Source organism: Aptenodytes patagonicus, chromosome 14, assembly GCF_965638725.1.
Source record: "Aptenodytes patagonicus chromosome 14, bAptPat1.pri.cur, whole genome shotgun sequence".
NCBI lineage: Eukaryota > Metazoa > Chordata > Aves > Sphenisciformes > Spheniscidae > Aptenodytes > Aptenodytes patagonicus.
In genome coordinates this window covers 6,650,365-6,666,971 of record NC_134962.1, presented here as the reverse complement: position 1 = coordinate 6,666,971, position 16,607 = coordinate 6,650,365, and positions in this window count along the sequence as shown.

Here is a 16,607-nt window from a genome sequence, read left to right as displayed (position 1 = left end):
GACACACCTGGCAAAGGGTGCTAGCAGCAAACACGAGCTGCATGGCCTTTCACTTCAGTATCTCTACAGGCTAATGGCAGCCTTTGGCCCAGCCTCCTAGCTGCACCCTGCTTCTGGCAAGTGGAGAAGAGCCGCAATGAGCGGCACTGCCTGCACCTCAGGGCGAGATCCACGCCAGCCCGGTTCCTTTTGGCCGCTCTAACCCGGGTGTGCTGGCTGCGGCCAGGGCTGGGAGTGTGGGTCAGAGCTGGAGCATGGCACATGGGGTCCTGAGCCTGCCTTCATCCCACGCTAATCAAACCTGCAGTGGATGGGGAGCAGGCAGAGCCCTGACCCAGCACAGGCGGAGAGGGCGGGCTGCAGGCACAGCCGCATCCCCCAGTGCTGGCATGCACCCCGGAGTGCTGGTGCTTACGGTACAGTGAGCTCCAGGACACTGCCATGACCACACATCGTGGTTGCACCAGATTTTTGCACCGTGTACGATGAGGCTGCAGGATGGGGCTGGAGACCGCTCCCAAGAGCACCAGTGCATTTCCAGAGCAACTCATCTGAACTGGGCTTTGCTTGTGCTGTAGCAGCCTGGAGAAGTTAATATTACCTCCCTAGGAAGATTTAATTATACATAAAATTAGAAAGAGGAAGTGTTAGTTAAAATTTCATACTTCTGGAAGGCAGCCGGTTCGTTAGCATTACTTTAATGAGGCACTAACCTCACGGTAATGCTTTTATTAATGCTTGTTGCTTATTGAGTGCCAACTGCTTGGCTCCTCTCCGACAGGCCGGCTGGTCCACAAAGCAAATGGTTTAGGGGTCTTTTGATGCAAAATGTAAGCACGTTTACACCACAGCCAGGACAAACGACAGTTGGTGAGATGAGACAGACCAAAATTCACCAGATGGTGCCCAGAACAGGCAATGCAGCGAGAGAGCGAGATCAGGGCAGGCAGGAGGGGATGCAGGAGGGAAGAAGCAAAGGGAGAAGAGGAGATGCTGGTTCTACTGATGCCACCGACACCATTCCTGTTGGCTGCAGTAGGGTCAGGATGAGGGCCAGGACAATGAGCAATGACAGTACATCAAGACGTGGTGCGCTGGAGATTTGATGACAAAGGAAGACATCGGGTGGTACAGGATCCAGGAGGCAGGTTACCGGTAGCTGAGCACTGCAGCCTGCCTCCACCTACCACCGCTGCAGATACCTCATGTGCTTTGAGGCCACAGCTGTGTCCAGCCTAGATCTCACCATAGACCCTCTTTGGTCAAATGTGAGTCCTTAATCGAACCGTCTTCCAAACCCCTAAGGCACCCATAACCCAAAAGCCTCTGCCCCAGTGTGACTGTTGTGGGATAACCTGTGCCTTTGAGGTGCCCCCTAGCACCACTGCGGAGCTGGTCTGACTGAAGGAGACCCAGAAGAGGATGGAGTCCCTCCTCCGGTCCCTTTGCACTGCACATGCCATTGCCCGTGACCCTGTTGGGCCGCAGAGGGGAGGAAGGGACTTTGCCGCCCCAGCCCTGCCCAGTCAGTGGAGACCACCTGCTTGTGGGGTGATGCCCAGGCACTCTGCGCACACCTTTCGGATGTGGTCAGGACAGAAGGACAAGGATTATCCCAGCAGCTGCTGGGACACACTCCCCCACACCTCCTGGGAGCCGAGGTGAGCATATGCCGTATGTTTCTCCTCCTGTTCTTCGAAACACTCTGAATAGAGGGATTAAAAATCACCCATTGCGGCCTGAAACAACAGAGCCAAGGTGCCAGTGCCGGCTGATATTCCAGCACAGCGGAGAGCTGGTGGGCTGCCGCATCCACGGTGAGCAGGAATGGGAACAGCTTGTTGGAGAGCCTCGCCATGGCTCTGCCTGCAGGGCCACCCCTCCAGGAGCTACCACTCAATAGGAGCCGAGGCATCAAAGGCAGCTTTGCCACCTCCCTGCTTTGGGCTGGCCGAGGCCCAAAGCTACTTCCCAGCAGCGTGTACCAACCTGCAGTTAGGCACTTCCCCCTTCCAAGCACTCAAAAGTAGATCTTGCCCACGCTAAGCCAAGTTTTTTCTCCGCACACGAGGTGGGCAAAGCTGCAAAGAGCTGAACTGGTGCTGCCTCAGCACGGGCCCACCAGAAAGCCCTCCTCACTGTGCAGAGGGTGCCTTTGCACCCAGGACCGTGCCATACGTTACCGCATGCCAGTCCTGGGTGCAAGCGCGGCCACAGCGCTACGCCTCGTTTGGCAGCACAGCAGAGAGTCAAGTTCAACCACGGGTTGAGTCTGGTGTCCCACCACTGTCCATGAATGGCTTCAGAGGTAACCAGTGAGTCCTTGGCAAAGAAAGGTTCAGTGCCATATCATAGCCTTGATTTTTTCCTGCCATTAAAAAGAGCGTTTCATGTCATTGTCGTCAACAAAAAGAGGGAAGAAGATTATCCAGAGAAAAGGGGAGGAAGACAGTTGGCTGCCTGGGCACAGAGCGATGGGCTGGGGCCAGCTGGACATAACACAGGGCAGAAGCAGGAAGAACCAGGGAGAAAAGCTCCTGTCTTCCAGTGAATTCTGCCCAAACTGCAAGGCAAGAACACCAAACTACAAAGTCACTGAACTGGAAAATTCACAACGTATTTTTCTCTGGATAACCTGACAGATTCAAAGCCTAACACGGAAATTTCACAGGGTGCTGATGTGCATCTTTCCTGTTAAAGTTTCTCTGAAAACTGGCCTGGTTCTTGTGAGGGAGGGGAAAAAAACAAAACGAAAGAGAGAGAAAAAAGGAGGAGGATATATTTAAGTAAAGCTAGTTAGACGCAGCCATTTTTAAAGTGACTGCTATACACAACTGGGCAATTGGGAAAAGAAAAATGTTTTGTCAAGTATTTTTTTGCCAAAATGTGGCATGCCCATAGGTATATGTTGACTACGTGTAACCCTAGTCCCGCCTCTTTCATGACATCACTTCCTGCACAAGCCAGTGTGCATCCAAAGATGCACTTCTAGCCCCTCCCATTCCTTTTCTGGTCCCACCCCCCGCTTCTGATTGGCCGAGCGAATGAACGAACCAACTTGAAGATCCACTCAGCTTTCTGGATTTGAGTCTCGCTCCAAGGCGCGGCTAGGAGTTCTCACGAGACTTCAGGATATGAAATGCCGTTCAAATCCAGAAAGCTGAGTGGATCTTCAAGTTGGGTCATTCATTCGCTCGGCCAGTCAGAAGCGGGGGGTGGGACTGGAGCCAGAAGGGGAAGGACCAGAAGTGCCTCATCAGCCTATGCCAGAAGTGACATCATTAAAGAGGCAGGGTCAGGGTTAGGGGGTTGCATGTAGTCAAGATACGCCTGTGGGCAAAATGAAACGGCAAAGGCTGTGAAATTTTCATCTGGGATTTAGGGCAGCGCCCAGAGCCCGCTCACACCAGGCAGCACAGTCTTGTGTCCCCCCCAGCGAAACAGCCCCCGGCTTCGCTCTCTTTGGTTTCTGCTGCCCTCACCCAAAGCCTTCCTGCACTGACGGCGAGACCTTGCAGGTCTGCTGAGGCCCAAGCGTAACTCTGCACACGCGAGCGATGCTGTCCCGGCTTTCTAGTTTCTATGGCTGTAGTGGCAAAATATTAGGAACTTGGTATTTTAAATGGGATTTTGTGCAGGGCATGAAGCGGAAGCACGTACTCCTCGCCAGAAACAGGAAAACACATTAAAAACTCAGCACAACTGTAAACAAGATGCGCATTGGCAGGGTTCATCACCCTGGCAAGGGCAATCGCTCTCAAGTTTAATCAAGGTAGAAGGGGGGATTTGGAAGCATCACATCCATGGCACACTTCCCTGCTTTGTCACGTCACACTAAACACTTGATAAAAGCTCCCTTTGAAGAGGAGCCAAGTCCTTCCTCGCTTGACTATAGCGATATTGAATGGGATTTGCTGAGCCGGGTTTCCAGTTGTGCAAAGAATTTGTAAGAGGTAGAAAAAGAGTAGGAGTGAACAGAAAGTGTTGCAGCTCAAAGAAAACTACAAAAGATAGAGCAGTAATTAATTATTGGGCTTTACTTCTTTTTTTGTTGGCAGTAGGACAAACAGACTGCTGTGTTGGTAAAATGTATTATGAGGGGACCTGCTTTCTCTATAGATTTGGATATATGTCATTAAATATTCAAAAATCACTTGCCATCTCCCCACAATCATGAGATTGGTAAGCAAATCATGAGATTAAAAAAAACTAATAGTAACAAAGGGTTGTCTTTTGTCTCTTAGCTTCTGAGTTGTTAGCCTGCCAGGCTAATTTCAATAGAAACTCAGTTAAAGGAAAATAAAAAAGGGAAGGTGAGACTTTCCCATGATTACACCAGAAGTTTAGTTTCCCAGGAAAGCGAATCTGTAATGCGATGAGATCATTTCCATCTGATGAATCCAAAGTTTGTTTTTAGAAGGCTAAAAAAAAAAAAAAATTAAGGAAAAAACCCCAGCACCCAAATGCAGATCTATTGGACACTGGGTACGTGGATCATGCATATGCCCAGCCAGAGCACGTAAAGAACATACCATCTCCCCTGCTGCCCAGTTAGGGCAAAGAGATACTGGTTTCCTTAGCAGAATTCATACCTGGGTAGAGGTGTGAGCGGTGAATGATCTGCCTCCTCTGCCAGATAAGGGACTGTCCACCTTTTTTCTGCCCTGTGACAACCCTGCAATTTGTCCTCTGGTGTGACCCACACACCAGCCAAGAGCAGGACCCGCCTGGGGGGCAGTTCCACTCCAGAGGCTTTCCTCCTGGCAGGCACAGAGGAGCCGCTACCCACCGCTCACTAGCCAGGCCACGGGGAAGCAGGGCGCTCACCCATTCTGCCTCTTGCATTAACATGGCATTAGCATGGGCTGATGGAGATACCATCTTCCTCCCGTTTCTGCCAGCAGCCCCACCCCGGAGACCAACGGCTGCACAAACAGCCTCTGCCCACCAGTCTCCGCACCCTTTTCAGCCCGTGCCGAGTTCCTCCTGGGCAGGTGTTGTTTGCTCTCCCATCACAGCTCTTGTTCGTAGAGAAGCTGACTACAAAAGCTCAGCAGTCATTGCTATTTATTCTCAGCCCTGGCTCGGCTTTGTTGAGATGACGAGGTGAGTAGGCAGGTGGTTGGGTCTTCCACTTATTTTCTAGTGGACGGGGACATCAAATATTTGCTTTCAGAAATATTTGCAGCAGCTCCACTACAATTAACAATATCAACTGAAATGCGCAAAAAGGGTGGGGGAGTGCTCCTGTGCCTTTGCTCTCCTGAGCTTTGCTAAGATGACCCAGAAACTCTTGGACTTTGTTGCTTTGCCATTGAGTGTATATCATGGGCAACACATTAAAATATATGATGGGCTTCCCTTTGGTTTCACTGGAAGATGCCCACAGGAGTGGATCTGAGACCTCCTGGTTCCTATTCCACACCAGACAGCTTTGCAGCTCTTAGGGAACAGCTTTCAGTAACACTAGTACAAATGCAGAGCAGCTAATGGACTCACCTTAAGCCAGTACTATTGCAGCAGAATACAATTTAGTCTTTGCATTTCAGGAACCACAAAACTGCCTGAAGTTATGTGCTAATTACAGACTACTCGTCTCCTCTATCATTCCAGTTTACGTTGGAAGGCACCATCCAATCAACCAACCTGGGGAAGAGTGTCTTATCTTTGACATGAGGAAGCTCCAGCTGTGATCGAGTATGGATACTGCATTCGAAGCGAATTCAGGGAAGGGCTTCACTTTACACAGGAAAAGCTGAGCCAAGACCTCTGTATGAGCTACACAGCCTGTTGAGTAGCTGTGTCAGTAATAGAGTCACTAAGTGAGGTGTCCTCATCTGAGACCTCCAGAAGTGGACTGAATCCCAGATAAGTTTTTCCTCCCTCAAAACACACTCACATAATGGCCATATTTCGAGAGCAGACTAGGAATTTTGGAGACAAAAATCTCCATTGCTGAGATTTGTAAAGGCCTTTGTGCTCCGAGGGACTTGCAATGTCTCCAGACGTGGTGGAGGCAGTGGGAGATGGGTTTCCTTCCAGGCACGAAATGTTGCTCACTGCTGTGATAGGTATTCAAAGCCACAACTCAGCATAAGCTTTGCAAAAAGGGAGACACCTACCCAAACCACAGGATTGCTTGGTACTGAGTGTTGCATCCAAAGATCTGCTAGTGAAATGCCACTGCCTGCAGGGTGAAACACTGCACAGCAACATCAGGACAGCAGAGGACGGGTCCATCCAACCAGGAAAATCTGTGGTAGAGACTCTGGTCAGTGGGTTCAAGCCATAGCAGTCTCTTCCCCAGCTCTCACTACTTCTTCATCACCTCTCCTGAATGATTGACAACAGGAGTGGATTTTTAACTCTGTGCCATCTAATAGGATGGCACTAATAGGATCAGACCCACATAGCATGCAAGGTATGACTCGGTGCTAAGTGCCTTTTATTCTACATTCTTCCTAGGCAGAGAGTATGCTTTTGGCTTCATGTACTCTGCAGTTTCTCTCTTTTCCTTCTTTTATTTTTTATTTTGCCTCTTGTAAAGACTTTGCTATGTCAGAGTCTGTCAAACAACTCCTCGTGCCATGTTTTTACAAGAATCATACTTGCTGGTTGGTGCCAAGCACCCTTTTAAACAATACTCAGTGAAGTATTGTGTTGCCTGTGCTCTGCTCTTGCATGCCATATTTAGACAAAAGCTAGGGAATTCCCTGCCCTACATGAGGGCTTGAATGAGTGAATTCTTTTCCCACCTCAACTAAAAATGTACGTGTTCACATCAGCCAGGCCTTCTACCCAGCTCTATTTTTAATTGATTCCAGAGTTTGATTTATCTACCTAGAAATCAGAAGGGAAAAACAAAAAAAAAGAAAAAGAAAAGGAAACAAAACAAGTGAATGTGACCCACAGACACATGCTCAGTCCTGCTGGGTGCATTCCCAAAGAGACCAAAACCCAGGCAGCAGTGGAAACAAAACACCCAAACCCCACACCGACACACTACCCGAATGCACAGCTAACAGCCACCAGATCACAGCCCAAGGCGGCTTTTAGTGCTTTGGCCCAGGGTAAACAAACAGCAAGGCTATGGCCTAGCAGTGATGAAGATTGTCAAGGGGGTTTCTGGCAATGCACGAGGACCTTGTCAGCCAGCTGAGTCATTGGGGCATCAGATTTCCCTGGAGCAAAGGAAAATACCCCAGTTAGCAGGCATGTGGGGCATGGTGCACAGTGCCCTGTGAGCAGCCAGAGCATGGAGCTCTGTGATTGCTGCACGTATTGCCCTGCACGTTCACCCATTCAAATTGGCAAAAGCTGGAGTGCAAGGGCTCTTTCCTGACGCTGCAGAAGTCAATGGGGCTGCAGATCCTTCTGGAGCAGCTATTGAAACGCCGCATTCCAGAGCGCTATGCTAATCGCTTTTAGCCAGCCCTCCAACATGACTCCCGTTGCTAATGTTTAAATTTTTTGCCATACTTTTGTCCACAGCACATGGGCCCCCCAGATTTTCTGACATGTGGTTCTTCCACTCACTGTCAAGTCTGCCGGGAGAGGATGTCAGCCTCACCGGACCAAAACAGATGCCTTCCGTGCACCAACTCTGTTGGAAAAGCTTCAGATAAAATCCTGTCTTCCCTCCTCTACCTCACAAGCACTAAAAAATATTCATTAAATCTGTGCCAAGAACCTACTTAGGAGAAAATCTGAATCCTGAAATTGAGAGTCAGAGCATTGTCAAGTACAGTGTACACAGCCTGAAACACAGGATGAAATACTCTGAAAAAGAAGGCAGAGTTTGCACTAGATTTTTGTTTTCATATACGTACATACATAGATATAAAATCCACTACAGCCATCTCAATAGTATCGGTACTGCTGGTAGTGATGATGGGGACCCTACTGCAGACAGGCTGCAGGCAGGCACCCGCCTTTTAACTGCTGTCATTTAATTCTGTTCAGTGTTGCTTGAGCTGACATAATAACTGAGACATCACTCAAGCCTTGAGTAGCCTGGTGCTCCTAGTGATATTGGTACTGCTGGGAGCATTCTGGGGACAGTAAGAGAGGAAAGAAACGATATGAACAGAGCTGCAGTGTTATAAAATGCACCCTTAGGATCGTATGTTCAAAAGCACTCAGTTCCCATTTAGGAACCTAAATGAAGTTGGCAGGATTTCAGAAGTGCTCAGCATCTATCAGCTCCTACTGAGAACATGCTGAGCTCTTCTTAAAATTGTTAAAGAAAAACAATTCAAAGATAAGAGCCAGCTTGTGGCTTACAATTAACATCATTGTATGGGTCTTTGGAGCAGTTTGGCAAGAGCAAGAATAGCTGCTTTCACAGAAGATATTGTATATGAATTCACATCTCAAAGCATGGGGTCAGGTCTATAAGCAGTCACCCCCACTGACTGCCTCCTGTAAGAGCTGTGCACCCCAAGGAGAATTTTCCACTTTGTGTCAGTGATGCCTTTTATAGCACTTAGTAAGTGGAAGTCTGCACCTGATCATGCTAGGAGCAACCACATCAGTGGAGATGAGAAAGACCGGTATGAGTACCTCACAGCTCAGAACATAACCCATTGTGTTGCAGTCAGGGCAACTGGGAAAACATCTGAAGAAATGCACTAATTTAGTCCTAACCTACATTAGTTTTTGACATATAATTAGTAGCAATATTAAATGTCAGTTGGTACCTTTTGTCTTTGATCCCCAAAGTGCTCTTTCTCTGTGAATGAGAAAGATGTCTTCTCCCAGCAGTGACAGAAACAATAGTCTGCCTCATGCAGTCATGGCTGGGCTAACACCAATGTGCACCTTCAAGAGACAGAAAGATTTGTCAAATCTCTCCAAACACTTCCAGAGGCATCAATCCAGCAAAGAACTTAAACATTGCAGCAGTCCCACTCACTCTCCTGGAACAACTGATCTATTTAAAAGAAAGGCTGTGAATTCAAATCCTCCTAAAGTTGGGAGCTCACAGCTCCTCCAACCCTGAACCAGCTGAACCTTGGTACCACACAAAAAAAAACCCAAATCAAGCACAACAGCTTGTGTCAGGCTTCAGCTCACCCAGGGACACATCATGGTTCTTGAAGGGGACTAAGAACAAATTCTTCTCATCAAGATCCTCTTTTTCACAGTGTCTTTCAACTTACCTTGAGATTCCAGAAGCTATTTTCCAGGTAGAAGTAGCTTGCTTATCCTTATTTCCCAGGTATTTCAAGAGGTACAATGTCTGTCTACCCCTTAGCTTGCTATTTTGCTAGGTCTAATTCCACAGAAAAACTCCAGAGATTCTTCTGGGGACAGCAGGAGCTTGAAGGATCTGATGAGTCTTGCTACCAGTAGGTCCCTTGACTCACTTTGGTATGGGAGGTGAATCTATCATTTAATCTACTTCAGTACTTTCCTAGATGAGGGTGCTACACATCAGTCAGAACCGCCATGTTACACTACCACTCATAGTATTAGGACAACACAACATTTTTTTCTCTTTTAAGCTTAGGAGAAGTTTTGTGTTTTCTCAGTAATGGGTCAAAATCACATTTGTTGAAGGTGGGGGCAAATGTATGGATTCCATAGCTCCTAGACCAGCTCGAGAACTCAGGAGAGAGATTAAACATTGTGCAATCAAGCACCGCAAGACCTTACAAACTCAGGCCATGCTGATTTACTTCCCAACATCTAGAAATGAAAGCAGAACAACAGAAAAATGCATAGCACTATTTTCCATTCTGACTAAAACAAGTCCAAAACATGCATGAATTTAGCTTGTCACTCCTCAAATACAACAATTCATTATGATTCATTACTCCCAAGTATTCTAGCTCATTTTCTACAGCTAATTAACCTTGTAGGCCACAATTCGCCCAACAGACACGAACCTTACAGGGGAACACTCTATTCCCAGGAGGAAGGCAGCACTCTCTGCCTTCTTTTCTATGAGAACGTAACTGCTTACCATGGTTTGGCCAAGGAGCACTGCTGCCCCGTCTCTCCTGAATTTGCTGTTTACAGAACAGGGACAGCCTGGGAAGACTTTCAGCCAAGAAATGGAGAATTCTTCATGCCAGTGAGCAACGTGTGCCCAATTCAAACGCAGTCTCCTTGGGAGCAGAGAAGAGCTGGTTGATCATTGCCACAGCCACTGAAGGTTAACAAATACTCATCCTTCTCACAGCTGAGCTGAGCTGAGCTCAACTAGGCAGGAGAGAGGAGGCTAAGGAGGAAGATAAAGACAGTAACACTCATCCTGGAGCAGTGAGAAAGGAATGGTGACTAGTGCCGCTCCCTGGGATGATGCCCTATCCTAGGGAAGCCAGTGGCTCACACAATTGTGCAATAGCGTGGAGTTTGGACAAGATCTTTGAGTCTTTCTCTTGGTCCCTTTTATCCCCTGCCCAGGTGTACACATCTTCTCAGCTTCTCATGTATATTTAGACCAAAGAAAAGCACCATTAAAATGCCAAGGAGGCTTTGAAGACAATTGTTTTGTTATATTAAACCAGCTTCAATCCTAAACTCTGCTTCTGTGAAATTACTCATTGGACAGGACACTTCAAACCTGACTTACTAATTAAATGCCATTGTCACTGTCAGACGATTGCTGTTTTCACATGTCAACCACAGCAGGAAAGAGAATTTTAACAAAACATTGCCTGACCTCAGGTATTTACACGCAGCCCCTTCTGCATCAGGCACCTTGGTGTAATAACAAAGGCACACATTCTTCACTGCAAAAGTCGTCTTCATAAAGTACCAGTGCGGAGACCTGAGTATTGCTGCTGGTTTGGAAAGACTAAATGCCATTTCACTGGCATGCACTCGCGCCGCTCCCATGGACGCTTCACAGGAGACTGTACAAATGCCACAGCCTGAGTGTCACCCAGTGAAACCCAAGAGCTGTGTCCATTTTTAGAACCAGCCTGCCCGAAGATATGTTGCATTATCTGAGCAACACGTAAGGGAACAAAATGAACTGCAGCTCCCCCTGCCACTTATTTACCTTCTGTTTAAACAGTGTCTCTTCAGCCCGCTCCCTTTCCCTCTCGTGCACCCGCTTACTTGGCACCTCTTGCAGGGCTGCCCTGTCTATTTTTAAAAGCATGCTGCTGGCTGTTATCTTAAGCTGCCTGATTTTTTTTTTTTTTTTACCTCTTGTACTCTTTAAACTTATTTAAAACATGTTGGCAGATAAAAGTAGTGAGGGGAGATAGAGCAAATGCATCACGGTTGGCATTGCAAGTTGAGAAGTAAGACGAGATAAAAACCAAACAAACAGATTAAAAATTAATACCTAAACTCAACAATTAGGGCCAAACAGCAGCGGTCCTCGCTTAGGAGAGTATCTGCCATGTACTCAAAGGGAAGTTTATTTGAATCAAGACTTTAGGACTTTGTATTGTGTTTGCATGGCAAGGTTTTGGTAGCGGGGGGGGCTACACGGGTGGCTTCTGCGAGAAGCTGCTAGAAGCTTCTCCTGTGTCCGACAGAGCCAATGCCAGCCGGCTCCAAGACAGACCCGCCGCTGGCCAAGGCCGAGCCCATCAGCGACGGTGGTAGCGCCTCTGGGATAACGTATTTAAGAAGGGGAAAAAACTGCGCAACTGCAGCCGAAGAGAGGAGTGAGAATATGTGAGAGAAACAACCCTGCAGACACCAAGGCCAGTGAAGAAGGAGGGGGAGGAGGTGCGCCAGGCACCGGAGCAGAGATTCCCCTGCAGCCCGTGGTGAAGACCATGGTGAGGCAGGCTGTCCCCCTGCAGCCCATGGAGGTCAATGGTGGAGCAGATATCCACCTGCAACCCGTGGAGGACCCCACGCCGGAGCAGGTGGATGCGCCTGAAGGAGGCTGTGAACCCGTGGGAAGCCCACACTGGAGCAGGCTCCTGGCAGGACCTGTGGAGCCGTGGAGAGAGGAGCCCATGCTGGAACAGGTTTGCCGGCAGGACTTGTGACCCCGTGGGGGACCTGCGCTGGAGCAGGCTGTTCCTGAAGGTCTGCACCCCGTGGAAAGGACCCACGCTGGAGCAGTTCGTGAAGAACTGTAGCCTGTGGGAAGGCCTCACGTTGGTGAGGTTCGTGGAGGACTGTCTCCCGTGGGAGGGACCCCATGCTGGGGCAGGGGAAGACTGTGAGGAGTCCTCCCCCTGAGGAGGAAGGAGCGGCAGAGACAACGTGTGATGAACTGACCGCAACCCCTGTTCCCCGTCCCCCTGCACCGCTGGGGTGGAGGAGGTAGGGAAAATTGGGAGTGAAGTTGAGCCTGGGAAGAAGGGCGGGGTGGGGGGAAGGTGTGTTTAAGATTTGGTTTTATTTCTCATTTGATTTCATTGGTAATAAATTAAACTAATTTCCCCAAGTCGAGTCTGTTTTGCCCATGACGGTAATTGGTGAAGGATCTCTCTCTGTCCTTATCTCGACCCACGAGCCTTTCGTTACATTCTCCCTCCCTTGTCCAGTTGAGGAGGGGGAGTGATAGAGCGGCTTTGGTGGGCACCTGGCATCCAGCCAGGGTCAACCCACCACAGACTTGTTCTCATCCAGCTCCTGGCAGCAAACATGCGTGCGTGCTCACAGTGGGGAAGAACAGCAGCCTGGCAGCTGCAAGGAGTCCTGTAAATGGACTTGGTCCCTCAGCTGTAAGCCATTTTGAAATTGTCTGGGGTTTTCCAGGTGGTTAAAGGCTCTGCTGGTTCCACTTCTGAGCCGACATTAGCACCACCGAAGTCAGTGGACTCGCACAGTCACACAGGTGGAGGAAATACCGGTAGGAGAGTATCCAGCACTGTTCTCAGTTGTGGGAAGGTTGGAGGGTGCCAGAAACATGTGGCTTGAAAATCCAGTGTCCCCACCCGTACCTGCATCCCCAAACCAGGATGCACTTAGCACCCTTGAACAGGGAGGCAGGCTGGTTTGAGCCTAAAACCCTCAGCAGCTCTCAGCAGTAACTAGAATGAGGGACTTTTGAGGCCATGAATACTGGCATGCCACCAGATGCTGTAAATAGGGATGATGGGTTGACTACACTGATACATCACCTAACAATACGAGAAACCACTTCCAAAACTTCACATTTTGGTAGCTTGGAGACTTTCTAGCCCATGCCTTAGATCTAGATTTTTCTCAACCAATATTCAGGTTCCAGGCTCTGACACCACTGCAGAGCTGTCCTAAGCATCCAGCTGATATTCCTGTAGTGACCAGACACATAGAGCTGTGTCTGTTGCACTGTGCATGTCTCAGGCTGAGCTCAGCTCCACTTCAGATTCAGGACATCTCTGAGAACTGGTTGAAATGAGGACTCACTAACGCTTCCATCAGATGCTGACAGGCCTTTTTGTGCCAGGAAAACGGATGTGTGCAACAACAGCAAAAGTGCCTGGAAGCATCCCAAAGCCTGGGTGAAATGAGGGAATTTTGAGTGGCACCAAACAAAAGGAGCAGTGATTTAATCTCCACAGATGGGGAGGGGGAGCAGTGTCAGGAAAAGCAGGACGATGAGATTAGCTAGGCAATAAAAAGAAAATGAGCAAGAGGTGGAGCAAACTGTGCTGAGATAAGAGGAGGTGGATTACAGGGCTGGCGGATGGAGGGGAAGCAGGCAGCCAAACAGTAAACCAAAAAGCACGTAATAAATCTGGAAAAATCGTAATCAACAATTTAAAATACCATTTTCAACCCATTTTCTCCAAGGAGGTACATGGTTATGGCAGATGGATGTGCAGTGAACACCCTGTGCTATCCCCTCAGGGTGCAGTGACACTGCCCCGTGCTGCTGCGGTGGCCTTCATCCCAGGCCACTGCAAATGGCCAGCAAGGTGTGTTTGCTTGGACTCTAAACTCTTGCAAGGCAGCCAGAATCCTGTCTGGCACATGGATAAAGCAGTCCTTTAACACCAAAAGGTGAAAGAAATTCCTTCTTTCTGGAGAGCCTGGCCAACCATTTGACTCAGCCTAATTCAGGAAAGCGAGACATCGTCTCTTTTGCTGCTGAAAAGGAGCATTTCCTCAAGCCTTGCAGGAGCACATTAGACTGGGTATCTCAGTTCCAGATGATAAGGCAGCTTTTATCAAGAAACTTTCATTGATGCAGTTCAACTGGCGATAGGTGATTGATAATAAGCAGACATTTGACCGCTATTTAAGACTCATTAAGCCCTTGACAACTGAGTTTTTGGAGGATAATCTCTAGAATATCTTCGGCTGTGTCATTTTAGAAAAGCCATGCTGCAGCTTTCCAGATCTGTGCGTCCCCACACACGATTCCCCCAATCTTCCGTTACACCAGGCGGGTCGGTGCCTGGTGGCAACACGTCTATCTCCGTTCTCCCTATCTCAGGAGGTTACATGAAATCATTTATTTGTCATTGTATTTTGAGTCTGGGAGAGAAACAATACTATCTGGGTACTGCAAAAAAAGAAGAAGGGAAATTAATGGATGAAGATAAGCAATTACATTGGGAGCCCGAGACCTCTGGGGTAGGGACAGCTTTTTGCTCTGCACTGGTGAAGTGCCCAGCCCAACAGGGTTTGTGTCGCGGCACTATTGCAAGGCAAAGGAACAGCGGTGATGGCTCATACATCATTGCAAACATCTGTGTGGAATAATAAATACATGTTCTGAGTTGACAATTTCCCACCCAAATGTAGGGCAAGGTCAGATTAACCCCATTGCTGCTGGGCTGGGTTAAATGATCCCCACTTTCAGCCTGCCCCTCCTTATTCCCCAAATGGATACCTCTTCCCCCTCTGTCCCTTCAGCTTATTTAACGTCTCTCTAACTTCCAGCATGACCAGGAAAGGAGACAGCAGCAGGCAGAGTGCAATCTGGGGAGGATGATGGGGTCAAGGGGAAGGCAGGGAGAGCCTCGATCAGGAGATCTTTGTCCGAGAGCCTTCTTGAAAATCCACATGACTCCTAGCTATCAGCATGTTATTAGGAATAAGAAACATTTCTACCACACTGAAATGACTGCATTTAAGAGCATTTTTTTTTTCCTTAGGAAAGCACTGTGGTCAGTCAGTTCTTGGACAGACTGTGGGAGTTAAGTGCATGAAATTCAATACTCTATGTTATATACCAGAGGTCAGGCTAAGGGTCCCTTCAGATCTAAAACATAAATTTAGCAAACTGTTACCAAAAAAGCCCCTCTGAAACCCCCTAAAATCTTCCATTCAGCTCCTAGAAAACTCTTAAAGAACAAGACCTGCTTGCAGAAAGTTAGCAAAGTGGCCAAAACCATCGGGACTCTACATCTGACTTCAGTTTTTACAGCACTCATGCTCCCTGCCCAGCCACAGCCGGTCAGGGAGGCTCAGTAAACAGCATCGCCCTGACGAAGCCCAGGGCTGCAGCCGAAGAGCCTGGGGCTCCCAGCTCCGCAGGCACTTGCTCCTCATTTGACCCCAGAAGCTGCTGTATTTCACATGCTGTTCCTCCCTCGCCCAAGCTGTGATGTGAGATAGCTCATCCTGCTGGAAACTATAACTAAAAACATTGTCTAAAAACAAATCCTCTTTCTGTGTGCCCGGAGGGGAGGAGCAGTCCCCAACGAGCATAGAAAAAAGGAGCTTGAATAAATAGCTGAGCTGAAAGCGACCCAGAACGGCGGCTTCGGAGGAGCTGTTTTACACCAGGAGGCAGGAGGACCTCAGCACACAGCACAAGTCCGAGAAAGTGCCCAGTGTTGACTTACAGAGCTGGGATATGCCCAAATCCAGCCCACGAGGCTGCATATGCTGTAGCTGAAATCAGTTGTGTCAGGTTCAGGCAAATGGTTGTGTCTTGGCACCAGGTGTTAAGAGGAGCCGATTTCCACCACAGGATTAGCAGCAGGATATACAGCACATACTCACTGCAAAACTGTGATAATATCAAAGCTCCATCTGTACTCAGGCTGGAACTTGGAGCTATTAATGACTACTGTGGGAGAGCTAGCATTTTTTTCTAATTACCAGTTAAATAAATTTTCCTACACCTTGAAAACCAATCATTCTGTTTTCTTTAAAGGTATGTGTGTACATATACATACACTTTTTTCTTTTTTTTTATATATATATATAAAATATATACACATATATAGAGAGGGAGAGTTGCACAGATTTTAAAAAAAAACAGTATTTAAAATGCTGTGTTTACTCTTTTCTTTAGAGGAGCTCAACTGTTCTCTGCTCAGATGCAAATAAGGCACATACTTCCACTCTAGGTATTTTTGGTCAGAAGGAAAAGATAAATAGATAGTGTATTTCAAACGTCACACTTTCAGTCAGCTTTACCTAACTTTGGTCAAGAACTTAAAACTTTGCACTGGATGCTAGCACATTTCAAGCTTGAACTGTAATTCTCTTCTGACAAGAATTTGCTGCTAACCGAGCCTATCTATCTGTGACATGGGAACCAACAAGCTAAAGCTGAAACCAAGGCTGTCAAACTCATTTCACTTATTAGTTATGAAATGGGAAAAAACAGTAAGCTTCAGTGTCACATGGAAACATGAGCGCAGAGGTGACACAGCCTTTCATACACAGTGTCAGCACTAAAAACAGTGCATAGATTATTTGGAAAGTAATAAACACCGATCTCGTGATTCTATTCTGGG